The following is a 13,072-nucleotide window of genomic DNA, read 5'->3' as shown; positions in this document are numbered from 1 at the left end:
ACTACCTATGTGAACTAGAGGTCTTGCCCATAAGAGATTATCAGAGATCACTTCTTTTGACCTATTTATAAGGTAGAGCAAATTTATATTTACTAATGGTCTGCTCTTCCAATCATCCTGCAATGACATTTTGAAGCTCATGATGTCTTTCATACCCATGTTCTCTTTATATCGATGAACCTCTCTTGCATGTAGGGTCTCTGACTCTCTCATATATGAGGGTTTCCCATACATATGTATGTATTAAATTTGGTTATGTTCTCTTGCTAATCTGTCTCATGTCTATTTGATTATTAGACCAGACAGAAGAATCTTGAGGGTAGAGGGAAGTTTGCTCCTCCCCCACAATTATAAGATCACGAATCCATATTGGCCTTGCTCAAGTTATTCTGCCTTGTGGGCCTCAGTTTACTCCTCCATAAAGGAGGCACAACAGGAAAAATGATGAAGGCTTTTAATTCTAATATCCTGTGATTTATATAGTCTCTCAGTCTACAATTCCAACATAGGTATTTCCCAGATAGTGAAAAAGCCACCTCGTCCAAAAATATTTCCTATAAGAAAGGACTATTGAGTCAACCAAGATGGCGGCGTAGGTAAACACCGGAGACCGCTGCCGCAAACAACCATTTCAAAAATACAGATCAGATCCTCATCAGTTCCTAACCAGAACTCCGACCAGAACTTTGGCTGGAGATCCTGGCTATAGGTCCTGACTAGGCTGCTGATCAACTGAAGGCTGTCTTCGTGTCATTCCTTTTTCGCCGACTCCGTCCACACCTTTGGGGACCCCTGGACCCGCTGGGTTTGGACACCAGCAGATCAGCATGAAATCACAGTCTCTATCTGACTTTAGAAATTGGATTACTGCTATCGTTCCCTTTTAAAGACTTTGACATAACCTTTAATTGTCCTTAGTTTAAGGAAAGCAGGGTTTTCTAGATTTAAGCGATTAGCTTAAAAAATAAATCTGCAAAGCAAGCACACTTGCAGCCCCATAAAACTTTGCCTTAAAGCTCCACCCCTGACTAAATCAGAGGGAGGGGACTTTGCTGTTTCAAGATGGCGGCCCCCAGGGGAGCGGCAAACCATGCTGCCAACATGGCGGCTGCCAAGGCTTGCAGCCCAAAATGGTGGCTGTACCTATAAGCAAAGGCATTTAGTTACCACAATAACACAATTTTTCCCAATTCAATCCGAACATTTCTTTGTCAGGTTCATCTCTGCCATTTTTAAAGCCAAAACAGTCTCGGGTTTTTATTCTGTACACAGCAAAAGGTCAAGTTCAGCTCAAAACTATGCGCACTCGTTTTTAAACTGGCCTTTTCCCATTACACGTGCACAGAAATCCCAGATGCATTTTAAAACTTTTACATTTAACTTCTGTGATATAGCTGGGTCGATCTCCATGGGAAGGGCCCAGCTCCAGTCCAGAGTTGCCACCGCCGCCGGCTCCCTGGGTGTCCGGCCCGTGGGCTCCGCGGGGGACCTTCCCCAGACCTTCCCCAGGACCTGACGCCGCTGGGGGCCTTGCTGCTCCGGCCTCCCGCAAGCGACTCGCCAGCCTCGCCCCCCCACTCCGCCTGGTTCTGCTAGCTCGCCACAAGCCCAGGGGCCAACGCCCGCCCGCTCCCGCCGCCGCCAAGCTGCCTGGGCCCTCTGCGCAGCAGCCCAGCCGCACGCCGAGCTCCTGCACACCTGCACCCGGGTGCCTGGCGCCCCGACTGCGCAGCATGCCGGCCTCAGCTTCCGCATCCAGGCAGCTCCCGGAGGGGCAGGCGCATCCTCTCCTGTGGCCCGAGGCACAGTGATCCCTGCTCACCTTCCCTGCCCTGGAGGTGTGCGGGCGGGCGGCGGGCAAGGAGCGAGCGGCGAGCGAAGGCAAGCAGGGACCCCTCCCCTGCCTCTACACTCACATACTTTCACCAGACATTCATTCAGAGTTTAAACAATCCATTCAATTCCTAACAACTTCCCAACTCCTGAGGGAGCTCTAAAGCCTCCCCCAATCTCCTTGAAATGATCAATCACAATACCCAAAGGAGCAGTCTGAGTCCATCCCATAACATCCGTCCAGTAAGTCCACAGACAACAGAAAAACACAGACACAGACAAACAGGGCCCCAAGGAACAGCCTTCCAACTCCATGGAAGCAACTAGACGATGGCGTTACGCCAAACCGGTGGGAGCGACCCGCCTCGTTTCAAATCCGCGAGAGGAAACCACATCCCTCGTGAAGAGAATACACATTCCTCAAATCCATGAGGAGAATACACATCCCTCGTGGGGAGCAGAACGTCTTCTAACTCTCCCCCCGACCTGTGGCCTTTCACGGTGCGTCCGCCTAGACCCCTCAAGCACAGATTCCAGAAGTGAGCTCACACAGGACAGATAAAGAACAAGTCCCTGAACAGAGGCAGTAGAAAACTGCCTAGGAATGCTTCTCTTCTACCTTTTTTAAAAGATAGGCCAGATTCGAACCCTTAGCCAGTCTGAGTTTTGATGGTGAGTACCATCTAGAAGCCATTCCTCCAGATACATGACAAGTCCCTTAGAGATATCACACAGAACAGAATGCACAACACACAGACACTTACCACGGCCAAGCAGACTCTACGGATTGGGGGGGTCCCTACATGGTCTTGGGAACCCCGGGCGAGCCCCCAAATGTTATGCCCAGATTTCCAGACCCCCAAGAAACCAACATCAGGGAGCCAGCCAGTCTGATGCAAAAGCATAAGAGTCTGTATTTCAAGCTAGCTTGAGCTCCCCGTCCACCAGACTCACCGACACAATGGCAAGCCAAGTGGCCAAGAGCTAGAACCTAGATATTAAAAAGGAAATTATTGGGTACTTGTCTATTAATTATTGTTTTTCTTTGTTATTTATTGTTAGTTTATTAAGCATGACTTTAATTTAATAAGAAAGAAATGATAGATGATCAGACCATTGCTGAGTTTCCCCAGAACAAAAAAGAATGTGGGAGTGGGGAGAGAAAGATTATGAATGGTGCACATAGCCAATAATACAGGTTATAGAAAATTCCCTAGAAAAAGGGAAATAATTTAAAAAAATTACTGGGTCTTTTGGCAATCCTGTAAAATGAGTACCCACTCTCAAGAGTGTTAAGTCTCATTTTTGCCATGTTTTTATTTCCCAGTCCATCATTTGAAATTTAGACAAATGAAACATTTCCCAGAATTTGGGGATGCATCTGGGATTTCTATAACCACGAATAGAAAAGCAAGCTTAAGAAAATGTGTGCGCTCCACCTGAATTTGGATGACTTCTTCAGCCCCAATGTCTTCACAGATGCTACAGAATAAACCAGACTGTTTTTTTGTTTGTTTGTTTTTTCTTTAAAAAGATGGCAAAAAAAAATGACACAAATAAAATATACAGGCTACATTTGGACAATAGGATTAGTTTTTCCATAATAATAGGTAATTTTAAAATAATAATGTACCATATTCCAAAGTTGCCTCCCAAATATTGGGGGCACTTCTGTTTTTACACAAAATAAAAATAAAATAAAATAATATAAAAAAAAAAAAAAAAAAATACAACTAAAAGACTGAACGGACATCACCCAGAACCACAGGAAGGCTGGCTGAAGAGAGACTCTACAACTAGAAGGAAAGAGAACAGCAAATCGAGGCTCAGAGGCGGCGCAGTGTGGAAAATACAAAGGTACCGAGGTGCGCGCGAAAGCGGGCTGGTGGCTGAGGGCGCGGTTGTCGTTTTCTGTCGGGAGTGAGTCTCAGACTCTGGGCTCCAGATCCGGGCGAGTCTCTAGGGACCCAGACTCAAACGGGAGAAGCGGGATTACCCGGCATCAGTTGGAACCTGAGGGCAGCTTTCTCTCCGAGGTTTGCAGCGGCTGCCGGGGTTCTGAGAAGCAGAGCCTCTGGGAACGGGACTGAGCGTGGCCATAACTGCTCCCTCCGCCTGCCCTGTTGATCCTGCCCCGCCCAAAGCCTGCGCACAGCCATTTGCCGATCGCCTCAGGCAAAGGCTGGATTAGCGCCTCCCCAGAAGACAGACGTTTTCTGCACAGCTGATTCCTATAGCCAGTCGGCCTGAGGGTCAAATCCCTCTAGTGTTAACTACAACAATTAAGGCTTGGCTAGAATAAGACTGCGCACAGAGACCACAAGGGGGTGCACCAAGAAAGCATAAAAGATGCGGAGACAAAAAAACATGACAGAAATGGAGGATATGGAGCTAAGAATCGCAATTTTGAGGGCTTGCCATAAATTTGTGCAGAACCTCACGAAAACTAATGAGACCCTCGATGCTACGATAAAGAAATTAGAAAGTAAGCATACACGGACTGAAAAAAAGAATATTATACCCAATAGCAGACCAGAGGAGTACAATAATCAAACCAAAGATTCGACAAAAAACACCCAATTGGAAAAGCAAAATGAAAAAAGAATCCGAAAGTGTGAAGATAGTGTAAGGAGCCTCTGGGACAGCTTTAAGCGGTCTAATATCAGAGTCATTGGAGTGCCAGAAGATGAGAGACAGCAAGATATTGAAAACCTATTTCAAGAAATAATGGCAGAAAACTTCCCCCACCTGGTGAAAGAAATGGACTTACAGGTCCAAGAAGCGCAGAGAACCCCAAACAAAAGGAATCCAAAGAGGACCACACCAAGACACATCATCATTAAAATGCCAAGAGCAAAAGACAAAGAGAAAATCTTAAAAGCAGCAAGAGAAAGAGGCTCAATTACCTACAAGGGAATACCCATACGACTGTCAGCTGATTTCTCAACAGAAACTTTGCAGGCCAGAAGGGAATGGCAAGAAATATTCAAAGTGCTGAATACCAAGAACCTACAACCAAGATTACTTTATCCAGCAAAGCTATCATTCAGAATTGAAGGTCAGATAAAGAGCTTCACAGATAAGGAAAAGCTAAAGGAGTTCATCACCGCCAAACCAGTATTATATGAAATGCTGAAAGGTATCCTTTAAGAAGAGGAAGAAGAAGAAAAAGGTAAAGATACAAATTATGAACAACAAACATGCATCTATCAACAAATGAATCTAAGAATCAAGTGAATAAATAACCTGATGTACAGAATGAACTGGTGATTATAATAGAATCAGGGACATAGAAAGGGAATAGACTGACTATTCTTGGGGGAAAAAGGGGTGTGGGAGATGCGGGAAGTGACTGGACAAAAATCATGCACCTATGGATGAACACAGTGGGTGGGGAGTGAGGGTGGAGGGTGGGGTGGGAGCTGGAAGGAGGGGAGTTATGGGGGGAAAAAAGAGGAACAAATGTAATAATCTGAACAATAAAGATTTAATTTAAAAAAAAAAAAAAAAAAAAAAAAAAGAAAGGACTATTTAGGATTATTTGTCAAAGATAGTAAATTCTGCACATATAAATGTACATATTACATGAGGGGGAAAGGTAGTTTTAAAGTCCTTTCTAAACAAATGAACATAAACCCAGCTGGTATGACTCAGTGGTTGAGCGTCAGCCTATGAACCAGGAGGTTCGATTCCCGGTCAGGGCGTATGCCTGGGTTGCGCCAGGATTGCGGGCTCGATCCCCAGTTGGGGCGTGCTGAGATAGTAAGTACAGGAAATAGTTTAGGACTAGGGGAACAAAGAGAAGGGACTGGAGCATCAGCAGCTAGAAGCCTGCAGGAGATTCTCCAGGAGCTGAGTCTCAGATCTCTGAAGAGGGGTGCTACCTATCTGTGCTGCTATCTCGGGAGCTCAGAGTCCGGGCTTATAGAACTGGGAGGGAGAGCTGTCTTGCTGCTGCTTTATCTGAGAGGGCATGAGAAGTCTAGTTCTGGGAGTGCTGAGAAAAAGCTGGAAAGCAGAATCCCAACTATTGCTGGCATGATGCAGTGCCAGAACCTAAGAAGCTTTGGTTGTCAAAGGAGAAATACACTTTCCAGATTCTGCACATCACAAGATTTTAAGAGTGGGTTGGGAGAATAGAGAGAGTACCTCAATAACTACTATGAACCTCCATCGGGATAAATATAGAGAAACCACAGCTAGGCACTTCATAATAAACTACTGAAGAACAAAGAGAAAACATTTAAAATAGCCTAAGACAAAAGACAAAGTACCTTTGTGAATGAAAAAGGGGCCACATACTAAACCTGACAAGCTCAGCAGAGGCCTGCATGGCAAGCCTTACAAATTCAGAAACCTACTAAAGTAACCACAGAGGATGGTCTGAAATTAAAACCGCCTAACTGAAAGTGAGCAATAGTGGGTAGTCATACCACAGCTGGTCTCTTCTTTGACAAAGGTCAGTCTTTACCTGTCCATTGTCTTTTTGCATCTACAGTAACATACCGTGGGAATGTCAGTAACCCCCTTTTATCCAGACCCCTCCGAGCACATTCTCCCACCAGAACAAGAGCCAGGAGCCCCTCATTATAATCTTGTTCTCCAGCATGCCATCTCTACGTGCTATAAATGCTAAGTAACTATCCTTTAGAAGAAGTATATGTCTGTTTTACTTTTTATCCAATCTCAGAAATTTTGCCACTTTGCTTTCTCTCACCTCCCTAATTTACCACTAGAGGATTTCATGTAACCTCTTATACCTTCCCCTTTGATCTATCATAATAAAAGGGTAATATGCTAATTAGACCAGACGTCATTCTGGATGTCCTTCCGGATGAAGCCGGTGACCAGAATGAAACCTGGGTCCCAGGTGCCTACCAGTGGCTGGAGGGAAGCCTGGGTCCCGGGTGCCAGAGGGAAGCTGGTGCCGGCAGCTGGGGGTAGGAAGGCCTACTCTTGCACGAATTTCGTGCATCGGGCCTCTAGTTATAAAGTGCAAAACTTCCATTCTCCGGAGCATTTTCTCAATCCGTTGAGATTTTGCTTCCCAACAATTGTTAGCAGTTTGGCTCAGATAAACTCATACTAAAAATTCTCTACAGGTTTGGACGTTTTTACCCGGACACCTTTAAACAGGACCACCTTCAGACACAGGCAGATGTGCTCTCGGTCTGGATTTGTGTTTTAGGGCTTCCTGTGTCTGACATTCTTCACAGGGCGCCAGTCCTGCGGAATCCAGCTGATACACCACCCTCAGCCAGCACACTCCATAAATCAGACTCCAAATATTTGGACCCTAAAATTCCCTGCCCAAACAGCCTCGGGCCCACCTGCAGGTCTCAGAAGAGTGTGCACCCCGGCCTGAGGGGCGCGTGCGGAGCTTGCTGGTGTGGGATGAATTCTTTTACGCAAAGACCCTCTGAGCTCATGAAGAACCAACCCAATGATGGGACAAGAGAGGGCCTTGGGTCAAGGGCCTCCGTTTGTACTTTTTACCTGGGAAATAAGTGGGGGTGAGCCTGCCTTCGAAAGAACAACCATTAGACTGAAAACTGGTTTCCCAACAGAAAGGACAGAAGCCTGAAGACAGTGGGTTGATATTTGAAAATAATGAAAGAAAATAAATGCAAACTAGAGTTCTCTACCTCAAAAATGCACCTTAAATTGGAAGAAAAACTACCTCAAAAATGGAGAGCTCCTCCGCCACCACAGGGCGGGTGGGCTGGGCCAAGGGGCGGCGCGCGCTGGGGGCCGGGGCGCCCGCATTCCCAGGGTCGCGGGTCCGCAGCGGCTCCTCCCGGTCAGGCGGCCAAGCGGCCGGCGGCAGAGGGAAGAGGGCAGCCGGCCCAGGGCCTCCGAGAGCGCGCCTCCCACGCGCGCCCCCACGCGGCCGCCCGGGGAAACGCCGCTGCTGCCCTGGCCCTGCGGCGCCGGTCCACAGCCCAGGCCTGTGACGCAAGGCCGCCGCGGACCACGAGGATGGCCCAAACTTAAGGTGGAGGGCTTCTCCCCGCCCCCCCCCCCCCCCCCCCCCCCCCCCCCCCGCGCCAGAGTACTGGAGGGCAAGCTGACCGAGCACGTCAAGACCCGGGAGGACGAGGAGCACAAGCAGGACCTGGTGCATGGAGACCACGTGCTGAACCTGCCCTTCCCCATCCAGCGCAACAGCGGCTCCTGGTGTTGTGGACCAACATTCGCGAGAATAAGACCACCAACTCCAATTAGGTCTTAAACAGCAAGCGAGGATTTATTGAGCTGGCCAGCGTCTGCCACAGGCCTCTCCTGTAACAGCCCCGAGCTTTGTGCTCAGCGAGCTTTTATTCCCAGAAACCACAAACGTCCTTGATTTACAGTTACAAGGATCTAATCAGGACCTTGACGCGCTGATGTCTGGGAGTGGGAAACTTGGAGTTATGCCTGGTTACCTATCCTTGACCCCATCCTTGTTAAAATTTTTTACTGACATTCAATTCATCACACTGGGAGGTCATCCAGGGCTCCCGAACCCAGCGCAGCCAGCACTGCGCGCCCTGCGAGGCAGTTGTCTCTTACAGCAAAGATGTGAGTGTAGACAAAGTAGAAGTTTGATTTCTCTGATGACGTGTAAATGCGCTGTGGTTTATGGGCCCATCAAAGGTGCTCAAGCTGGAGTTTAGATCAATCCCAAGAACTATGGTAATGAATTGGAAAGGATCACAAGGGGGTTCTTCATGGAACTAGCAAAAAAGGGCTTTATTGGTCCTGGCATTGATGCGACTTCCCCAGGTGAGCGGAAGCTGTCGGGGATTGCTGACACCTATGTCTGCATAGGGCACTTGGATATGGATGCACATGCCCGCATTACCGGTAAATGCATCAGTCAAAGCGTTATCCACAATTGTAGCTCCACCATTGGCTGCTTCCATGGGATTGAAAACTTCCTCAGTGAAGCTTCTTACATAAGCATTTTAGGAATGGCTTCCGGGTTTGGAGAGAAAACATTTGTTATTCAGGAATTCAGCAATGTGGGCTGCACTCTGAGATATTTGCATTGTATTGGTGCTAAATGTGTTGGTGTTGGTGAATCGGGGAACACAGGGAATTTATATGGCATTGACCTAAAAAAAATACAAGACAAAAAAAACAACTGGAAGACTTCAAATTGCAACACAGATAGATCCTGGGCTTCCTCACGGCAAAGCTCTACAAAGGAAACATCTTGGAAGCAGGCATACTCATCCCTGCTGCCAATGAGAAGCAGTTGACTGAATCCAGTGCATCCAGAGTCCAAGCCAAGATCATTGCCAAAGCCACCAATAGACCAACAACTCCAAAAGTTAAGATTTTTCTGGAAAGGAACATTATGGTTATTCCTGATCTCTACTTGAATGCTGAAGGAGTGACAGTATCTTACTTTGAGTGGCTGAAGAGTATAAATCATGTCTGCTATGGCTGTTTGACCTTCAAATATTAAAGATTCTAGCTACCGCTTGCTCATGTATGTTCAAAAGAGTTTAGAAAGAAAATTTGGAAAGCGCTATGGAACTATTCCCGTTGTACCCACAGCAGGATTCCAAAATATTACCAGGTGCATCCAAGAAAAACATTGTGCATCTGGCTTAGCTTACACTATGGAGTTTTCTGCCAGGCAAATCAATCACACAGCCGTAAGGTATAACCTAGGATTGTACCTGAGAACAGCTGCCTGTGTCAATGCCGTTGAGAAAGGCTTCAGGGTATAAGGCTAGTTTGACCTTCAAATAAATGGATCATCGCTGATGTCTTAACTATGGTCTTTATCTGTAACTTCTGCAAACCTGTCACACAGTTTTACATGTAACCACAGACATCTCTTCTCATATGGACATCATTCTCTACAAGTCAATCCAAATCAGCCCTTGAAGAAGAAAAACTTAAAGTTAGGAGATCATATACAGGCTGGTGAGTGTGACAGTAGAAACTGCCTATGCCAGAGGTCCATTTGAGAAATTTTGTCTTTAAATAAAACGTCTCCTTTCATCTGGCTATGCTCCCTTCGCCATGGTGTAATCCCAAACTTTAGTTATCTTTTGTTTGAGATAAGCAGTCAGTTGCCTGCATTATTTTGCTCTGTCCAAGTCTGGGATGGGACGTGCTATAACTTTGACACATTTAAGAAGTGGGTGTGTGGCTTTTTCAGAAGATGAAAGGGCCCTAAAATGAATTACTGTTATTTCACATCAGCAAAATAACTCAATTTCATGAGTTGCAAACAAAAATAAAAGCTGTTTCTCTTCACGCATTTTATTCTTTTAGAATGAAGTAAGTACATTTTGCTGTGATAAAATTGTTTTTAATTACCAAGCCTAACATTGCCTCAAGCAGTGAATGCTTATAAACATAAATTAAAAAAACTAGCACTCTTATGACATAAAACAATATCTTTTATAGCTCATCAGTTCTGTATTGTTATCCAGAAGAAGAAAAAAAGCCATATGGTTAATTATCTTCATAACTGATGGAAGCTGTTTGCGTTAAGACTATCTGAATTTGCTAAATATAATTATGCCATATAGTCCAAATAATGCAGGAACCTCCTTATCATGTTAATTTTTCATTTCCTTTGAAGATCTAGTGTGCTGAGTAATTGCACAGTATTTCAGGTAGAGTAACACCAACCCCACCCCCACAAAATACCTATTTGGTTTTCCTGTCTGGAGTCTGGCTGACAACTCTAAGTATTGCCAATGTCTCCACCTCAGCCTGATTATCAATCCCCCGCCCCTCTTTTTTAGAGGTTTTCCATGCTACACACAAGCTTAATTAACAAACTGGGGCTTAAAATATTAGATGGAGTGTTTTGTCTGGGATGTTTTTAACCAGCGCCTTTCGCAAGTGGTATACCAATGAAACACTAGATATTATTTATGTATTGAATGTGCCTTTTTTTAAAAACAATAATACCCTTTCCAAAAATTTCTAATTACTTTGTAACTCCATGACTTAACCTATTAATAAAAAGCTGTTAAAATTCTGCCTTTTGCCCTAGCTGGTTTGGCTCAGTGGATAGAGCGTCTGCCTGCGGACTGAAGGGTTCCCAGTTTGATTCCAGTCAAGGGCACATGTTTGGGTTGTGGGCTCAATCCCCAGTGGGGGGCGTGCAGGAGGCAGCCAATCAATGATTCTCTCTCATCATTGATGTTTCTATCTCTCTTCCTCTCTAAAATCAATAAAAAAATATATATTTTTTTTAAATTCTGCTTTTTCGGCCCTGGCCGGGTAGCTCAGTTGGTTAGAGCACCATCCTGATACACCAAGGTTGTGGGTTTGAACCCTGGTCAGGGCACATACAAGAATTAACCAATCTATATATATAAAAGCCTAATATGTAAAGCAGGGGTCCTCAAACTACGGCCCGCGGGCCACATGCAAATACAAATATTGTATTTGTTCCCGTTTTGTTTTTTTTACTTCAAAATAAGATATGTGCAGTGTGCATAGGAATTTGTCCATAGTTTTTTTTTTAAACTATAGTCCGGCCCTCCAACGGTCTGAGGGACAGTGAACCGGCCCCCTGTTTAAAAAGTTTGAGGACCCCTGATGTAAAGTGTTCCCTCGGGAGTTCGAACGGGAGACCAGGAGTTTGATCGCTCACTATGGCATGCGTTAACCACCAGGGGGTAGCGTGAAATGAAGGAAGGCCCCAGCCAGCAGCTGGCAGCTGCTAGGGACCCTACCTGTGCAATAATTTGGTGCACTGGGCCTCTAGTGAATGCATAAATAAGTGGAACAACAAATCAGTATCTCTCTCTCTCTCTCTCTCTCTCTCTCTCTCTCTCTCAAAATCAATAAATAAAATTTTTAAAAATCTGCCTTTAAAAAAAAATGAAAGGGCCGGGACCGGTTTGGCTCAGTGGATAGAGTGTCGGCCTGCGGACTGAAAGGTCCTAGGTTCGATTCCGGTCAAGGGCATGTACCTGGGTTGCGGGCACATCCCCAGTGGGAGATGTGCAGGAGGCAGCTGGTCGATGTTTCTCTGTCATCGATGTTTCTAACTCTCTATCTCTCTCCCTTCCTCTCTGTAAAAAATCAACAAAATATATTTAAAAAAAAAAAAATGAAAGGGAAATATTTTCAGACAAACAACAGCTTAAGACATTTGGCACCAGCATACTTGCATAACAGAAATACTGAAAGGATTTCTTTATATAGAGAAAAAATGTTCCTAAATGAAAACATTGAACTAGAGAAAAGAATTAGGAGCACCTGAAAACGTGAACATGTGGGAAAATTCAAATTAATATTGATCTGTGTAGTAACTTAATAATGTCTTGAGGAATTATACACATACACACATATGTATACATACATGTATGCACATACATATAATAAAAATGCACAACAATAACAGCACAAAACATTGGAGGAGGTAAAAAAACAAACAAAGATTAAAACTATGCTAAAATCCTATATTGCCCAGGAAGCAGTAAAAGTTCTAATTTATAGGATGAGTGTGGTAATATCCATGGCAACAACTAAAACAGGAGTAAAAGACTGTCTCCTAATAGAAAGGAAAGAATGGAGTGATTTTTTAAAATGGTTAATCCAAAAGAAGACAAGAGAGAGAGAAAAAGAAATTTATAGCAGGTGTGATATAGAGAACAAATGGTGAGATGGGAAGTTAAATCCAACTACTTAATATAATCCAACTATCCAACTATCCTATCTAATAATAGACAAACATGGTAATTGACCATACCTTCACTACGCCTCCCATTGGCTAATCAGCAAGATATTCAAATTAACTGCCAAGAAAGATGGCAGTTAATTTGCATACGTAGGCGCAAAGCGGCGGAGCAAAGACTGAAGGCAGCTCCGGCTGGAGCAGCAAAGGCTTGAAGAGCGAAGGCCTGGGTCCCAGGTGCCAGAGGAAAACCGGTGCCGGCAGCCAGGGAAAGGGAAGGCCTATTGCAGGAATCTTTTGGTGCAACAGGCCTCTAGTTTAATATAATCAGTAATTATATTAAATGTAAATAGCCTAAGTACTCTGACTAAAAGAGATTATCTTGCTACTTAAAAGAATTTTACCTTAAATATCAGGTACAAAAATGTTGACAATAAAAGGATAAAAATGCTACATCTCATCCTATCTAATAAAAGATAAAAAGGGTAATTAGCCGTACCTCCGCTACGCTTCCCATTGGTTAATCAGGGCGATATGCAAATTAACTGCCAATGAAGATGGAGGCCAGCAGCCACGCAGCTGAAGTGAACATGAGGC

General features: G+C 44.8%; 1 pseudogene; it reads left to right on the top strand.

Annotated features, from left to right (window-relative positions):
- The first annotated feature begins 7,891 nt into the window (after positions 1 to 7,891).
- LOC139005563 (glutamate dehydrogenase 1, mitochondrial-like) lies at positions 7,892 to 9,554 on the top strand (annotated as a pseudogene).
- Positions 9,555 to 13,072: the final 3,518 nt, after the last annotated feature.

This window comes from Myotis yumanensis, unplaced genomic scaffold (genome assembly GCF_028538775.1).
Source record: "Myotis yumanensis isolate MYYU_CA2020_CCGP unplaced genomic scaffold, mMyoYum1.0.hap1 SCAF_3, whole genome shotgun sequence".
NCBI classification, from domain to species: domain Eukaryota; kingdom Metazoa; phylum Chordata; class Mammalia; order Chiroptera; family Vespertilionidae; genus Myotis; species Myotis yumanensis.
The sequence above is the reverse complement of the archived record's forward strand: the minus strand, read 5'-3'. Positions and strand labels throughout refer to the sequence as shown.